The sequence below is a fragment of the Botryllus schlosseri genome, chromosome 1 (genome assembly GCF_051294905.1).
Source record: "Botryllus schlosseri isolate E-star chromosome 1, Bs_hap1, whole genome shotgun sequence".
Lineage (NCBI taxonomy): Eukaryota > Metazoa > Chordata > Ascidiacea > Stolidobranchia > Styelidae > Botryllus > Botryllus schlosseri.
Genome location: NC_137236.1, coordinates 4,200,341 through 4,217,582, shown reverse-complemented (window position 1 = coordinate 4,217,582; position 17,242 = coordinate 4,200,341). Strand labels below are relative to the sequence as shown.

General features: G+C 39.5%; 2 protein-coding genes across 6 annotated transcripts in view; one reads left to right on the top strand and one right to left on the bottom strand.

Annotated features, from left to right (window-relative positions):
• LOC145442337 (serine/threonine-protein kinase polo-like) overlaps positions 1-2,608 on the bottom strand; it is a 294,599-nt gene extending 291,991 nt beyond the window's left edge. For 4 of the 5 annotated variants that reach the window (XR_013916132.1, XM_080320265.1, XM_080320620.1 and 1 more), the window contains exons 1-2: positions 2,487-2,608; positions 1,689-1,854 (exon numbers count right to left, since the gene is read on the bottom strand). The gene's annotated coding sequence lies outside the window, so the exon portion shown is untranslated. Of the gene's footprint in view, positions 1-1,688; positions 2,207-2,486 lie in introns of those variants that run through there. The other variant, XM_080320400.1, reaches the window with a different exon arrangement.
• The window catches only part of LOC145444738 (serine/threonine-protein kinase PLK1-like), a 261,677-nt gene that overhangs the window by 63,495 nt on the left and 180,940 nt on the right, over positions 1-17,242 (top strand). The window lies entirely within an intron of this gene.

Sequence of the window (17,242 nt, the reverse complement as noted above, 5' to 3'; positions counted from 1 at the left end):
TTAGATTGCTGGAATGAGAAAAAAGTATTATTTGTTGGACACAACTAAATCAGTGGATCTCAACCTTTCTGAGTTAAAGGGACGGTCAAATTTGACAACAGTTTTGCAGACCGGTGAAACTTCCAAACTAGAAACTTCACCTAATATTTGCTTTTTGATACGGAACGTGTAATAAATAGGGCCGGCTGAAATAGAGTATGTGAGTGATTTGATTCTGAATCGAGTAATGAGTTTGAGTCACCCATGTTAACGTCACAGCAAGACCACAACAATGGATATAATGCTAATTCTAGTCTATAAAGATTTTTTGGTCTTTTTTTAAATATACCTATTTCATCACACTATGGGACGAAGGTTTTGGTTGATCACAACTTCACAGATATGTTATTTTCGGTAACGTGAGTTGGTTTGTACTACAATGTTTTGTATGCTGCGATACGACCAATCCAGGTTTGCAGCTTTCCACAGTGGGATATATGATCGAAATTATATTCCCATTGGTTCAGTTCTGCTTATTGTTAAATATATTTTTTCCTTTTTGTGGTATGGAGCGTATATTGTCAGTACTCGACACAATCATTTCCTACTAGGCTACTTACTCAAATTATAAGAATTGATACTCGATTCAGATTTGAGTCATCAAATCATTGTGCCCAGCCCTAGTGATCACAGTTGTGTCACTAGAAAATGATCAAATTATCCAAACTAGATTGGGATTTGAATCATATTGAACACATTTTTCCAAATAAGAGTAGAATTAAAATTAGCTAGTTTGGAAGAGAAATTAAGTTCAGTTCAAATCTGAGTTGATTATCATAAGCATGAGAATAGTAAATGACTGTTCCACACTATACATATAGAAATAGTGGACTAGTTATAGTGGAATTATTTACCCTAATATATTATAGTATAATAATGATGTGGTTGTCCAAGTCTACTAGTAGTGAACATTAGAGCTCTAATGCATTTTCGACCAGCACAGTTAGAGGTACATTATATTTGTAACGAGGAAATGCTTTTACCCTTCTTTTACACAACTCGATAGACAAAATCCTTGTCTTGGAAGAATCAATGAAATCCAATGACGTGCTCGTGATTCAAACTTCGATGGAGACTGATCTCTTGACACATTTTTTGCTACTCCACAAGCAATGCCTGAAATTCAGATACTGGCTTTAGTTGCCGATTTTAAAAGGTGAGTAGTTCTAGTCATAGTTGCGTATCTAAAAATATTTTAGTAGCTGATAAATTAGAAAACACGCGTCTTTGTCGAGAATCATGATCCCAGTTTTCCGTTGTGATGTTGTTGCAGCCGTCTCAGAGTCATCACTACCAGTATTGGTGAAGCTGCGGGTCAAAACCTTATTGAGTACTCTGTAAAAGACTGACTCTGCTTACATGTGTTCAGTTGCATGATTTTTAGCTTATGTCATATCCAAGTATAGCAACGGCTGCGAAGTTCAAATAAATGCTCTGAAGGTTTGGAAATATGTCTTAAGCTAGTTATCATATCATTTCAATATCAACCGAATATGTCGTGGCTATCGGTGAAGGTGCTACTTATCGGTATTGGCTCAAAAATACGATATGATGAATGAGACTCGAGTACGTGACTCGGAACGTAATACTCGATTCAGAGTCCAATTAATTAAGAACTCGATTTTGCCAAGGCCTACAAAAATACTCACTGTTTAAACTATGCAGAGGACGTCTTTGCTGTAGTTGGCTTTCTGAGAACTTAGGTTCCATGGTCAAGCAGGTTGCGGGTAGATTCTGTGGAACGTAGCCGTTGAAAAACTCGCCCCCCAGCACTTCTTTACAGAGGGTCGTTGACACGGGTCGCTCGCCAACATTCTAGTGATAAAATCACAAATATGAATCATGATTTGTGGAATTATAATTATAATACAAATCAAGATGTGGATTTGAAATATTCAATTTTTCCGTATTTCGACAGGAAGTATCAAGTATCAATATGAGACGAATAGCAGACTTGGAAAACAAGAAAATTTTCAGATTTCTTAGATTAGACTAGGATTAGCATTAGAGATGAAATTTTTTTCCCCATTAGAGTGTAACTATGTCGGTAGACAATATCTATACAGTTATTCCAAATTAGATTAATATTAGAAAGATAGCTACACATTTTTTTCGTATTAGATTATAATTAGAATGAAAGCTACACAGTTTTTAGAATAACGGATTTCATGAATCGAGTTTCATCGAATCAAGTTCAGTTGATATCAAATCAGAATTAATTCCTGTAAGCACAAGAATGCCGAATGTCTGTACAGGAAGCTTGGCTCGTCTCACGTTACATAGTTGTCCTGTATCAATTTCAGGAAAACAAAAATTGAATTAGAATTAGAATACAGGCAATTTAATTGGCTAGTTGTCCCAGTCTGACCCGAGTGGGGAAAAACCACAAGTCCATCGTCACTGATCACCACCTACTTAGTACAATGCATTACTGCAAGCAACGTTACCTCGATATCCCAGTAAATGATCTTAGAGTTGCGAAGATAAACAACTTCAGCAGAATCTGTTGCATGCAATAATGTACCTCTGCTTCTGTGATGACGCGTCTTCTTTTGTGAAGTTCCATCACAAGAATGAAATTATTAATCTTATTTGTTGGGAATATCTAAATGAAGATGGATTAGAATTAGAATTATGACTTGACTACCTATTCTTCTAAATTTGACCAGAGGTTGAAAGATAGCTAGATGATATTTCCAAATTAGATTTGAATTAAAATTGCAAAATTCTCAGAAGACATAAAACAAAAATCAAGTTCACTTCATCAATTGTAATTCATACACAATAATACAATATAGCCTACTGTTAACACACATAGCACTCCTGGTCAGGTGTAGTTTCCCTGAATGGAATTGCCATCCTATTAAATTCTATGCTCCCGACACTTTAAAATTTATAGTGATAGCCAGGCAACATTCTTGCGTTATAGTAGATGAGGATCGAAAATGTTGCTTTGACCGATCAGATACCTTGTTTGCCAAAGGACAAAGGTGTTTTGTTCTAATTTTCAGAAATGACCCACCAATAGCATACTGTTGATTGGCATTCTTGAAACCGTCATTGGTATGTAATTTTTGTCTTTGTGACCTCACATAACAGCCAAACGAACCCAGTGTGCTTTTGTCTCATAATTAGATTTGACGCCCTGTTCTCATTGGACAGTCTGCCAGTACTGAGCCCTACAAGGCTGATATAATTGCGCTACAGTTTGCGAGACATTGCATTTGTAACATGGAAATGCTTTTACCCTGCTTTTACACAACTCGAGAACGATGCAGACAAAATCCTTGTCTTGGAAGAATCCGTGAAATCCAACGACGTGTTTGTGATTCAAACTGTCATGAAGACGATCTCTCGACACATTTTGCCTTTATCGTGCTACTTCTCAAGCGGTGCCTGAAATTCAGATACTAGCTTTGGTTGCGGATTTTAAAAAGTGAGCAGTTCTAGTTCTAGCAGTTTATGTAAAATATTTTAGTTGCCGACGAACTAAAAAATACACCAGTTTTCCGTTGTGTGATGTTTTTGCAGACGTTTCAGAGTCATCACTACTAATCATGGTGAAGTCGTGGGGCAAAACCTCAACGAGTACTATGTTAAAGTAGAAATACTATTGCTATGGACTGGCTCTGCTTACAGTCGTTCAGATGCATGATTTTTAGCTTATGTCATATCCAAGTATAGCAACGGCCGCGAAGTTCAAATAAATGCTATGAAGTTTTGGAAATATGTCTCAAGCTAGGTGTCATATTATTTCAATATCGTTCGAATATATCGGGGTTATCGGTGAAGGTGCTACTTATCGGTATTGGCTCAAAAATACGATATTGGTCGGGCTCTAGTGAATGAGACTCGAGTACGCGACTCGAAACGCAATACTCGATTCAGAATCCAATCAATCAGTAACTCGATTTTGCCAGACTTATACGAAAATACCCACCGTTTAAACTCTGCAGAGGACGCCTGTGTTGTAGTTGGCTTTCCGAAATCCTAGGCGTCATCGGTTATGGGCAGTTTTAGTGGAATGTTGCCGTTGAAATACTTGCTCGCCGGCACTCCCTTTACAGAGGATCGTTGGAACGGGTCGATTTCAAACATTCTAGTGAGAAAATCACAGATAGTAACTCACATGTTACAAGTATGTTCGGGAATCAGGATTTGTGGATTTAAAACTATAATTTGAATCAAGATTTGATTTGAAATAGTAAACCATTTCCGTATTTGGATCGGAAGAGATTCAAGTATCAGGTTAAGTCGATGTGCAGACTTGGACAATGAGAAAATTTTCAGCTTTTCCAAATTAGACTAGAATTAGCCTCACAGATACAAAGTTACTTTCCACATTAGAGTATAATTATGATGATATCTACACAATTATTTTCAAATTAGATTAGCATTAGAATGATAGCTACACATTTTTTTCCACACTAGATTACAATTAGAATACAAGCTATACAGTTTTTATAATAAATGATTTCGTGAAACCTTGGGACTTGAAATCAAGTTCATTTCATATCAAATCAGAATTCATTCACATATGCTCAAGAATCGCAAATGTTTTTACAGAAAGCTTGGCTCGTTTCGAGCTATACACATTTCTCCTGTTGCAATTGTTCATCAATAGTATGATTTTATTTTCTGGAAAAGTCATTTTGATGATCTTGTAATAATAGCCTAGTGATATTTGCACAATGCAATTGGAGGTAAATTTGAAATAAAAATCGGGGTATGGGGTCTGTCTACTACGGTATTCTACGACTACGTACAGTTGAATCACATCGTTTATGTTCAGTTAATTTGTGACAAAACAATGTAGGCTGGGTAAAAGCAGGCATAAAAATTGTCAAATGATTAGTTGGTACGGCAGGTCACACCAGCCGGTGACACGGTCAAGCTGGCGGAAAAGGTATTGATTCATCAAGTTACAAAGTTGCATAACTTGACCAGCACAAAATACAATTTTGCAAGTCATAGAAGGGCTATTTTCAGATGTAAAGGATCAAGTTCGGAAACATGTTGTTCCTAGAAATAACAAGCTGTCTGTATGATCTTTACAATTTGACAAAACGACCGACGGCCAAAATCGCAACTACTGGATACGGATATAACTACACTCGCATAGTGATGAAATTGACAGGTTGCCTAACAACCAGGGCTGTGGAGTCGGTAAATTTTACCACCGACTCCGACTCCGACTCCACACATTTTCAATATACCGACTCCGACTCCTGAGTTCTTACACATACCGACTCCGACTCCTGGGTCTTTAAACGTACCGACTCCGACTCCCGACTCCGACTCCAGCATTATTACCAATTTACTTCGAAAATTATATTCCACATTGTCGGTTGAATGACTATCATACAACCATTAAACATATGATTAACTGTGGCATGCTAAATTGTTTCATTGTGGCACAACTCGAATTATCCACTTGCAATTAACATGAAATAAAGATTTGCTAAATATCCTTCCTTATTCGAGTTTTTATAACATGGACTCTCTAATATCCTGAAATGTAATAATCATTCAAATATGGCAGATATCCAATACTGTTTAATAAAAATGTAGATAAAAAATCCAAGTGTAGCTCTTAGGTATGACTCAGCAACTAATAAAGAAATTGAACTTACTAATTTTGTCATTGCACACTATCCTGATTACAAGCACAAACAGTCTTACTACTAACAATAGACATTGGTCAGAAATGGAATTTAGTTAAGTAGTCAAAGACCATAGCCTATGTCTAGTCTGCATGTACTTAATCAAGTATTCAAGGATTGGGTACTTGCAGTCTTTCTTAATCATTTGTTCGACCCAAACAGCTAAGCTAAACTACAAATATTTTTAATTTTGTCAAGTGGGGAGCATCGTCTGGTCATATCTACATCATTTTTACAATTTTACAAAACCAGCCGATGCATTTTCTCTGTCACAGTATCACGGTATAATTCCAAAAATTGCATCAATTTTGACTGCATCGCGACAACGCATATTGCGATTTTCTTCCCCTCTGCAACTGAGTTGTAATTTGCAAGTAATGTCTGATTTTATCTATATCAGGGGTGGGCAACTTTTTCGACGGAAGGGACACCTGAGATTTGCGAACCATTGCGCTGGCAACTGGAATGTTGATAACCTTTTTTTAGTCGTCGATAGGAGCGAACCGAATTAGGTAACATTGCAAACAAGACTTATATTAATACGCTCTAAAATTGATAACAATATGTCATGCAACTGTGCAGTGCGCAATCAGGCCCTGGTCGCGCGAAGCACGAAATTTTTTTGCAAGATAAGGACTGAATAGCTTTATCAATAAATGGGTCGCTAACATACATTGGGGGTCGCATCTGTATATCAATGGGCTCATTTGGCAAGGACAGGATTATTCGACGTTTAGACATAGCAAAATCGATGGTATCAGTGAACATGCCTCTATCATTTTGTGCAAATGTTTTGTCGACGATCTCGCTGCGAGTGCACCAGCGAAGCCGTATCTCCTAATTGCGAATACAGTTAGACTCAATTCTGTGAATAATACGTATTTATAATTTTCAGAAGTGGGCTCAAATACTGAATGCAAGAAATCTAGTGACAATGAATCATGCGAAGTACCGAGAAAAATTTCAAGTCCAATAAATCTGCTATGAAATATTCTACTTCATGGTCATATACGAAGATCTGGGATAAATGTGGCTGGTCCCTGGATACGTCAATGCGTCAGAACTGTTGTTTTAATCATCATCAAATTTCGCGGTCATGCTAATCAAATTTTGGTTGGCCTTGCGATTGTACCTGGTGTCGTAAATAATTTTGAGAATTACCTCGCAGGCCACACCTAACCTTCTCGTGTGCCAAATTTGGCCTTCGTGCCACGGGCTGGTCGCACCTGATCTGTATGGTTAATAATAACAGTGGTTGGTGGTACATAAAAATTATATTGAAAATTCTTTGAAAGCAAATGTTTACATGATAGAGAAGTTGGAGTCGGAGTCGGAGTCGAAGTCATAGTCATTCTCACAAACTCCGACTCCGACTCCAGTCAGTATTTTCCCACCGACTCCGACTCCAGCTATTATAGTTTTCACGACTCCGACTCCATCAAGCGAAAATTACCCCGACTCCGACTCCACAGCCCTGCTAACAACTTTAGACACCAAAGTATGGTCGATTTCGACCAGCAAAAGTTAAACAATCTGAAATCGACATTTCGGCCATTTTTCAAAGTAATAGTAACGTAAACCGGGGCAACTTTGGACACTAAGCAGTAAAAGATTTAAATGGTTATTGATGAAAAAGGGTTGCAGCTGGATGTCCAATTCTTTTTCATGAGGCAAGAGTACCACAAGTAGTATCCATAAAAGGTGGATTCATTCCACTACCAGATAAACTTGGCCCAACATTGATAACTTAATGGCTGGGGTCAATTTCATCAAAATTGATGGCCATTAAACTTCTTACAGCCAAACATAGATAGCATGTGATTCATGGATTTAAAACCTGGCAGCAGATACCTCTAAGTAGTCCTAATCCATGGCAAAAATCTCAGTGGCTCACACTTAGATCAATACAAGAAAATCAGTTGTCCAAAGTTATCACGTCAAATTTAATTGGAACGGGGTAACTTTGGACAGTGGAAAATGTGATATTTAGAGCTCTGGAAAGTGGCTGCTTCATCTGTGTCAAAGTGCATTGTGAACTGTATTCGTTATGACCGCCCTAATGGCTTTTTAAAATGGAATGAGAAGGTTAATAAATTAGGATTTTGCCAAAATATGAAAAAATGGGTAGGCAGTAAGCCGAGAGATGTAATCGGGTGTAAGCTACTTTAAAAACTTATCACAATACTCTTAAAGATGCGCCTGCTGAATATGGGATAGGCCTACCGTAAATTACGACAAATATGTCCATCAGAGGACATATGAAAGGCAAAGTGTATCTTTTAAAGAACAGTAAAATATTTGAACATGCTTAATGGTTGCTGTCGATTGCTGACACCGCCAGTGGGATATCCCTTATCACCGTGTTATTAATAAGTCCCCGCTGGTGAAGACATGAGGGAAAATTGAGATGAGCGATGAAGAAGGGGGCGTTAGCGTTTTTCTTGGGGGGGGATTAGGTGGAAATTATGCAATAGGCCGGACGTATGCTATTTTGTTTCAGTTTTAGCCACTGCTACCATCAACTCTTACCAAATAAGCCTCAATTATGAGGTTTCATAAAAAATAGAGTGTAAAGACATACAAAAAGCTACAGTGTCCAAAGTTACCCCACATGCCCGGGTAACTTTGGACACGGATAATTTACGAAAATAAGGTACTTATTCATGACCATGAAGATTTTGGATTAGTTAATTCTAATCTTTGCTCCATGACCCCTGAAAAACACAAAACTTGCCTCCCCCACACCCTAGAATTTCCAAGATACAAAGCGGAATTGTTGAAAATTGTCCAAAGTTACCCCGGTTTACGGTATGTGCGGGGCCAATTTCGACACTAAGCCATAATCAAACATCACCCTGTACCCAGCATGCCTGAAAATAGAGTGATGTTTTTTTTCTGAATAAACGTGTTTCTGGGTGATTTCAAACAGATTGGTACGTCAATTGCTGCGCTGTGATGACGGATAAAAAAGAAGGTGATGTTCTAGTTCCGTAATTAATGAACAAGACTCCCACCTCTTACATTTTGCGATTAGGACATCCAAATATATATTTGTTCAGCCGACTGGATAGTTAACGCAGACTGGCACAGGTCTGGGGACTGGCAGTCGAGAACCACTCCACTGGTTAAGGTGATGCAATCTACAGACAGCCAAACAGCATTACAATACTACTATGGCGCAATGTTTCATAGTGCCCTGCACACTTCTTACAAAAGGACATTGTATGTAGCACACAACTATGATATAATCAAAGTAAAACTGAATGACGATTTAAAGCCATTATGTGCCTTCATAGCGTCGGATTGCCACATGAGAATAGTGCTCTATTGTCAGTACAATCATTCATTTGAAGTTTCACACAGATTTCATTACTTACCCAATCATTTTGGCTAGGGGGTGACACTGGTTTTGCTCTTCAGCTGCTGATTCTTGGAGAAGCAACCGCCACGAATCAAACCATAAATATCTGGTCTGCTGGGCCAGAGGTGAAACAACCGACCAAAAGTGATTTTCCGCGCACTCTGCAGCTATAATCGAGCTCTCGCCAGCAGTGTCTGTAATGTCGGTAGCTCTAGGTCAGAGGTCTCAAACTCAAATGTGCTTGCGGGCCAGCTTTCCAGTTAACGACGCCGCGGGCCGCAGCATTTATAGGGGTATTCTATGTCTTTCCATGTAGGCCATTTGGCGGGAATAAATTATCCTATTGAAAGTGAGCCGATCCAGCAGACTGACAGTAAACACACATCGTGAAAATGTGATTTACTCTTGTATCAATTTAGGCCTGGCACGAAAAGAATCCTCAAATTTATACTATTTGAATAGAATTTTTGTTGTACTTGATATATATTAAGACACCATATATCAAAGAACAAATATTTGATGCCATCATAAAAGCTACCGTGTTATAATTTTCAGCTACCATGAATATTTTGAATCCAACAGATTGATAATAATAGAGACTGATCTGATATCAAAACATTTCTAAGTTGAGCATTGTAATTCCAATCCAGGATTCGGGTATACTTCTGATAAGTAGGCTAATAATCTCATGAACTCATCTCTAATCAAATGTTGGAACGCCGAACGGCCCATTGCTGTTACATCGTTGGAGCGTATCACTATGGTACTCGCTACTCGGTACCTTTAAGTGGCCTTAATAACATGGTTTCGCGACCAAATATGTAACTAACAGATTGCCAATGGTTGCGATAGCTACTTTCTTAGTTAGCGAAATACCAAGCTGCGACCTTCTGATCTATTACTATTCCCCTAAAACGCAATTAGTTTGTTTCGTCCATGCTTCCAACAAATTTACAGCATTCCAGTCACTCCAAGTCCACTCGAGTCATTTTCATTTTGCCATCGAGTTAGCCTGAGTCTGAGTCATTCTAAATAAGGTCGCGTCCAAGCCCAACTCACAAATTTTAGTGACGAATCATCTAAGGGTTAGGTTTTGTCATCATGAATATTACAAATGCGGTGAAATAGTGAATCTTCCACTGCATGTTAGCGTTAGCAATTGATGTGATAGGGAAGTTTGATGAATAGTTTAAGGCTTTCGGAGCAAATTTAGAGGGAATTTTCACTTTATATCCTGACAAGATAGGGGAGATGTGGTACCGATGGATCAAAAATTGGAAAATGATTGCTGGCTCCAAAATGTTCAGCCGAAAACAGCAGATCTTTTGCTGGCTCAGCACTTCGATACAAGCTCTACCTATCGCGCACATATACATGAATATCCGTCTTTTCAAAAAATATTTATGGACGTTCAAAATTTGTTGCTCGAACGTATCATCGGTCCCCACCCGGTGGGTCCAATGGCACACGACCCGGGGACCTATGACCCATATACCCTAAAAACTCAAATGTGCCATCTTTTCTTGCTCAGTATTATAATCTAAGCTACAGCAAGCCAAAGAAGAATGTTTGGTCGCAACCGTCAAAAAATAGAATAAATATTAACTCAAATGTTGTCATAAAATCACGTTTCGATTTTGGCTCGAACTTATAAATTTGAGGGTACATACATATTGCCCGAAAATCGACAGTGTGACTTCCAAATACCTCGTTATAGCGATAACGCATCATACACAATTATTACCTAAAGATTTTCTGTACGTAGGCATTTTTCATTTGTTTCATGATTAGTACGCTTGATTATTGTGCTTGATTTGGCTATTGTATCATCGGTCCCCACCCTACGAATTTTATACATGAATCGAAAAAAAATCCACTCAAGGAAGGTACTGAAAAAAATAATAGGTGCCATTATATAGCCTGATGCAAACCCTACACTTCACAATAAAAATGATTGCTGGTTTGTTCGTGTTGAAGGTTACAAAGAAAAATGTATATGTCGATCTAAATTTAGTTTACACCCCCCAAAACAAAAAACATCTGTGAGAGACCCCATAGCTCGCGCACGTCGAATTTTTTTGTATGTGAGGAAAGATTATGACAGCATGCAATTGTAGACAAGTTCACGGAGTGTAATCATGGAATTATCATGGAGAATTTTCAAAGTATTTTCGGTCCCAGTGATCCGTCGGTACCACATCTCCCCTATATATGACACTTCTATATTGTCAAATTATTAAAAATCGAAAATGTTGTCGCGGGCTGCACGAAATGCTGTGGCGGGCTGAGTGTTTGAGACCTCTGCTCTAGGTAGTTCAATTGATATGCCTAACGATTATTCATACCTCAGTTTGCCTCATAAGTAAACAGGGTTCATGAGTTCGTCGTAGCAGTTTCAAGGTTTCATCAAGCAGAACAAGGTAAAGAGCACTGTGGTGCAGTGTTGCAGCAATATAGATTACAAATAATCTGGAAGGAACAAAATTTTATGTAGGAACGGAATTGTTGACAAGATGCAGCGAGTGTATCACAGAAATACACACAGAATTTATCAGATATTCAATACATTTCAAAGCGAAACAGAATAAAAATAATATGTGCTGCGGCTGACTGTTTATAATCACATCATCACAAATGATAGCGGTCAATTTGCTAACCACCTGTATCACAAATCATACGGGGATCCATTTCACGTTGTCTTTGTGAGAATGCTGAATAATGCTGGAATTAGAAGATACTACCAGCAAAAAGCGGCCAGAACAGCATATCAGACTATAAAAAGCTCCTTACTGTAGCTCCATGATTAATTGTGAACAAATTGAAGTCTCACGAGGAAGTGAAATTGTCAACAAATTGCATGAAATGGATGGCAAGAAACACATATATACAAAATGGCCATAGGCGCCGACTTTTATTTTTTTACGAGGTGGCGAAGTCTTGTGACGTCATAATTTTTCCATATCGATGCCGTCATCGCCGCACTAAAACGCACTTTACTACATGCCGCTGGTTTAAGTGCAGCGTTAAACTATTCTTGTGTCGTTTTAATACCGGCCCTGTGATCATTAATACCAAACCATGCGATCGAGTTATTAAATGGAATCTTAAAACGGTACGAGTACGATCATATGAAAATATAACTGCGCTACTAGTCCGTCCGACGGAATGCACCGAGCAGAAATCATAATTCACGTCACTGAGAATTCGGAGTTGTATCAATGTTATTCACGCGCAATGCGCTGTGGTGTGATTAACTGAATACGCTACGCACTTGCCTGGCAAGTTCGCAATTAACACACAACTCTCGAACATGAGGTTTCAAGCAGACAATAATGATGATTACAAACGCGAAATCGCGCAGCCAATCAATAATTGTCTCTTGCGATTTCTAGCTGCGCGTTGGCGTTGATTAGCTCTCATCGCGGCAGCAATTGTTTGCAGATTAAAACTGCGAATTTGGCGGCATTGGTACATTTCCGATTTACGTTCGCGAAGCATTTTGGGATTTCATCGGTCAATTCGTAATTTCAATTTGCATGTCGACGGCCGCCAACACATACTAATTGACTTACGTGTTGACGGCTGCACAAATTTCCTTCTACGGCCGCTGGTTGGCTACCCCTGGGCAAGAAATATTTCCACTTCCGGGTGCATGCCGCGATCTTATCAATAGAAATCCACTGTCTACGAAATACCCAATAGTTTAATATTCGATATTGTTGTTCTCGATACGAGTACATCCAGCAATCAAGTTGATCGGAATATAGAAGGTTCCCTGTTCAACCGAATCGAATGAAATCAGAATTTGTGCCACCCAGAATCTCGTTATGCATCAATATTTGACAATGGCATGGCATCGCCTAATGCACTTTAATAACGAAAGGAACACTGAAAAATGACTTTGTGCGGCAATTTCGGAGTACGAATGTATCAAGTAGAAAACAAAAAATACGGATGGTTGCAAACGAGAAAGCGTGTATTCTAATCAGTATCGCTATGAATGGGTTTTGAGTTTGACATAGTATTGAGTAGCTGTCGTCGCGACAATTGTTTTCACATTATATCGGTGTTGAAGCTGTATTGCTGCATTTCCAGATTAATCTCACTGGCAAAGCCTTCTTAGTGAAACGAATATGCGCAGAAATGAATTCCAATTTGGAGGCACACACCAACACATCCTCCAATTTCGCGCTCCGATTGAAGACTATCACACGTAGCTAGCTAGCTCAAGATGGTTTTGTAAACGAATGTGGGCGCACATCATTTAGATTTTAAAAAAGCAGATCGTCTATTTGGGTGGATGGTCGGGAGAGTAGATCTAGGATGGTATTCATGTTGACGTTTTACTCGTATGATAAGCTTGCCAAAGAGTCCGATAGTGCTGTCAATTTGAGAATCCCTGATCTGTGGTGAACAATTAAATACGGGCAGTCGCGCACGTATTACGCAGCCTCGATGACAGTTTTCGCAAATCAAAATGTCCGAACTTGACGGCACCGATTTCAGGTGGTTCAGACCTGTGTCGTCTTTTAGAACTCAAGCCATGATACACATCTTCTGATGGTTACGTTCAAGTATTAGCGGGAATCAATTACGCACGTTAAAGTCTCTTTGCAGCTATTCGATGTTATTCAGTTTCGCAATGTCGCTCTTTAATCAATGTAACATAAAACAATCGCCAATCACCGTAAACTCGACCACAGATAGGAGCCAACGCATGCTAGGCCTGAGACGCCATAGTTAAGCCAGCAATGGTATCTTTCGAACCAGGCCTATCGCAGATGCTCATTGCTCATGTATAGTATATGCCTGCAATGATATCGTGTACGCCAGGCCGAAGCCGCCAATACAGATGCGATTGCGCAGGCAAGCGATGGTATAGAGTGAACTGGGTCTATTGCAGATGCAGGCTTGTTCAAGACGCGATAAATCGGGCTAGTGACGATTGCCACGCGCCCGGGAATGACTGACCTAAGTTCGCGACCATCTCAGCGGTAGATCATCACAGAATCTTCTCACCAATTGACAACATGCTTCTCGCAATTCGGCCCGGCGGAACAATGATAATACAATTATTGAATTGCAACTGAATATTAGAGTTAGAATGGTCGTTTCAAAATGACATGGTTTCGCGTTTCAAAAGGTTTCGCCCCCCGAATGCCCCCTGGCTTCGCGCCTGGCACACGCGCGTATCGAACTCGACGACGTCTCTAACGATTCGATGTTATTCAGTTTCGCGATGTCGCTTTTTAATCAATATGACATAAAACAATCACTAATTAGCGAAAACTCGACCGCATTGTCTCCAAACCAGCGAGAGATAGGAGCCAAAGCATGCTATGCCCAAGACGCGATAGTTAGGCCAGCAATGATACCTTTCACAACAGGCCTATTGCAGATGGTATTGTGTAGTCAGCGATGATATCGTGCACACCAGGCCGAAGCCGCCAATGCAGATGCAATTACGCAGGCAAGCGATGATATAGTGTGAAATGAGCCTATCGCAGATGAGATTGCTCAAGTCTGCGGAACCAGGCTTATTGTTCGGGCCGCGATAAATCAGGCTAGCGGGTGGGTGCCTTTATTTTGTGCTAGGAAACTTATGAAACTTATGGAAACTTATGAAACTTATGAAAACTTATGAAACTTATGAAAACTTATGAGACTTATGAAACTTATGAAAACTAATGAAACTTATGAAAACTTATGAAAACTTATGAGACTTATGAAACTTATGAAAACTTATGAGACTTATGAAACTTATGAAAACTTATGAAACTTATGGAAACTTATGAAAACTTATGAGACTTATGAAACTTATGAAAACTTATGAAACTTATGAAACTTATGAAAACTTATGAAAACTTATGAAAACTTATGAAACTTATGAAAACTTATGAAACTTATGAAAACTTATGAAAACTTATGAGACTTATGAAACTTATGAAAACTTATGAAACTTATGGAAACTTATGAAAACTTATGAAAACTTATGAAAACTTATGGAAACTTATGAAACTTGCGGAAACTTATGCAACTTATGAATATTATTGAAACTTATGAAACTTATAATACATGAGGTACATTAATTCAGATTCGAATTTTATTGTGAGACCATTGTCTCGGTATTCGATTCCAAATAGGGATTTTTAAATCGTGATTGCAATAATGGCAATCCAGATTTACATAGACCAGTGGTTGTCAAAATTTTCAACCTCGCGGCAGTGGCGTAGCAGCCACTTGGCGGTTCTGGCTCTGCGCCAGGGGCGGCAGGCTCCAAGGGGGAAGCAAAATGTGGCTGCACAGTGAGAGAGAGAGAGAGATGGTATTATTTTTCGCTTCACCATCGAGATGCTCTGACGACGGAGATGCGAGACGGACTTGTTTTTGTAATAAAGTCATCTAGTCTGCACCCCCGTTTTACCGCCTGTGATTGCTGAGCGCCTAGCGGGATAACCGCGGATACCAGTTTTCGAGTCTTTGGTCTGACCCGGCCGGGGATCGAACCCACGACCCACCGATCAAGAAGCCGGACGCCTCACCATTACACTATCTCGTTCGACACAGTGTACACAGCCGGCTAAAAGAAGCGTTAATTTGGTAGTCCTATAGCTGGCGTCCCGTGAGCTAAAATTTAATCAAACAGATCTCAATCGAAAGCTAGTGTCGCGCTGATTCCGCAAACACGAATTAATCAGTGTTGGGATGACTCGAGTCATGACTTGACTCGAGTCAGACTCGAGTCACCTTTTTCGTATGACTTGACTTGACTCTAGTCACTTTGCTAAAATGACTTGACTTGACTTGACTCGGCGTATCAGAAATGTGGATTGACTCGTGACTCGAAGCAAAAATCACGAGTCAATTTCGAGTCATGAAGCAATCGATATCGCTATAAATCACTGTGTCTGGCATATGGTCGGATTGTTCGCAAAACGGTGGTGTAACCCGTCAGAGCGACCAATCATTCATTCATTGATCGTGTCTTTTACTGAGCCTCCATTGTTCTCTCGCAAATGAATTGACCGCTAACGAAGTGATTGAAGCTTGCAGCTTACGCTGTCGGTAGTAAAGTAATTTAATAGCAAAATGTTTATTTCTGTTATCTGTTATTATACCTTGATCAAACCTCTTGTTTTATTGAAGTTGTTCAACTTGAGATTTTAAAAGGGTTAAGAGGCTGGTGCGGAGCAGTGAAACCACGTTAGATCGTAGTGCAACAGCGTTTCATGTTCTACAGTGGTTAGTTAATGCAAAGCTATTTGATTCGACACCATATTTATGCTCGTGTCTGAAACTTTATCGGACCAATGCGGTTTCAATTGCGAGCTGTGTGAGGCGAGCTTCTCAAAGCTCAAACTGATTAAGTCTTATTTACGTTCTACCATGAATGATGATCGGTTATCACCTCTATCTATTCTGTCTATAAAAAGAGACTACGTTCAAAAACTTGAATTTGAGGATATTATCGCTGATTTTGCTTTGAGGCGGCTATTGATTTTCTATTTGCACAGTACAATCGTTCGCTCTTTCTTAATTGTCTTTATTATTTTTGACATTATTAACGTTGAGACGGTGAGGCTGAGACGCGGCATATTGTTTGTAATTATTTTTATTGACAAGGTTGCTTGAACATGAATCTATGTCGAAATTTTCTGCGGTCTACTTATGGGAGGGGGGCGGCATTTTAGGCGAGAGCCAGGGGCGGCAGCACATGCTGCTACGCCAGTGCCTCGCGGCATCCTCTGTAAATGGAAAATAGTCAGCGGCTAACAGCACACTGTAAACTAGCGGAAGATTTGACAGCACCGATAGACACACGGAGGTGATCTCTGACGAAGCTATTTTACCTATTCGGTGACCGTGAGTAGGCTTTGCCTGCTTGTACTATACGTATAACCATGCAGTAACTAAGTGCCAGCACGCCTAACAAGAGAATGGGGACTGTTCTGATTGCAATATGAATTTATAAACTTGAACATCGACGACACTTCATTTCTTGATGGTAATTAGGAAGGCAATGAGGTCTTGAAAACCGCATTGTCTCACAGGCGCCAGTATGTCTGCGATCAATCAACGCATCGTACGAAACTGGATTAACCCTTCTCGGCACGCGATACGTCTGGTAAACCGAGTTCGCGTGTATATTAGTTGTCGGCATGACAGAAATTTTATTTTT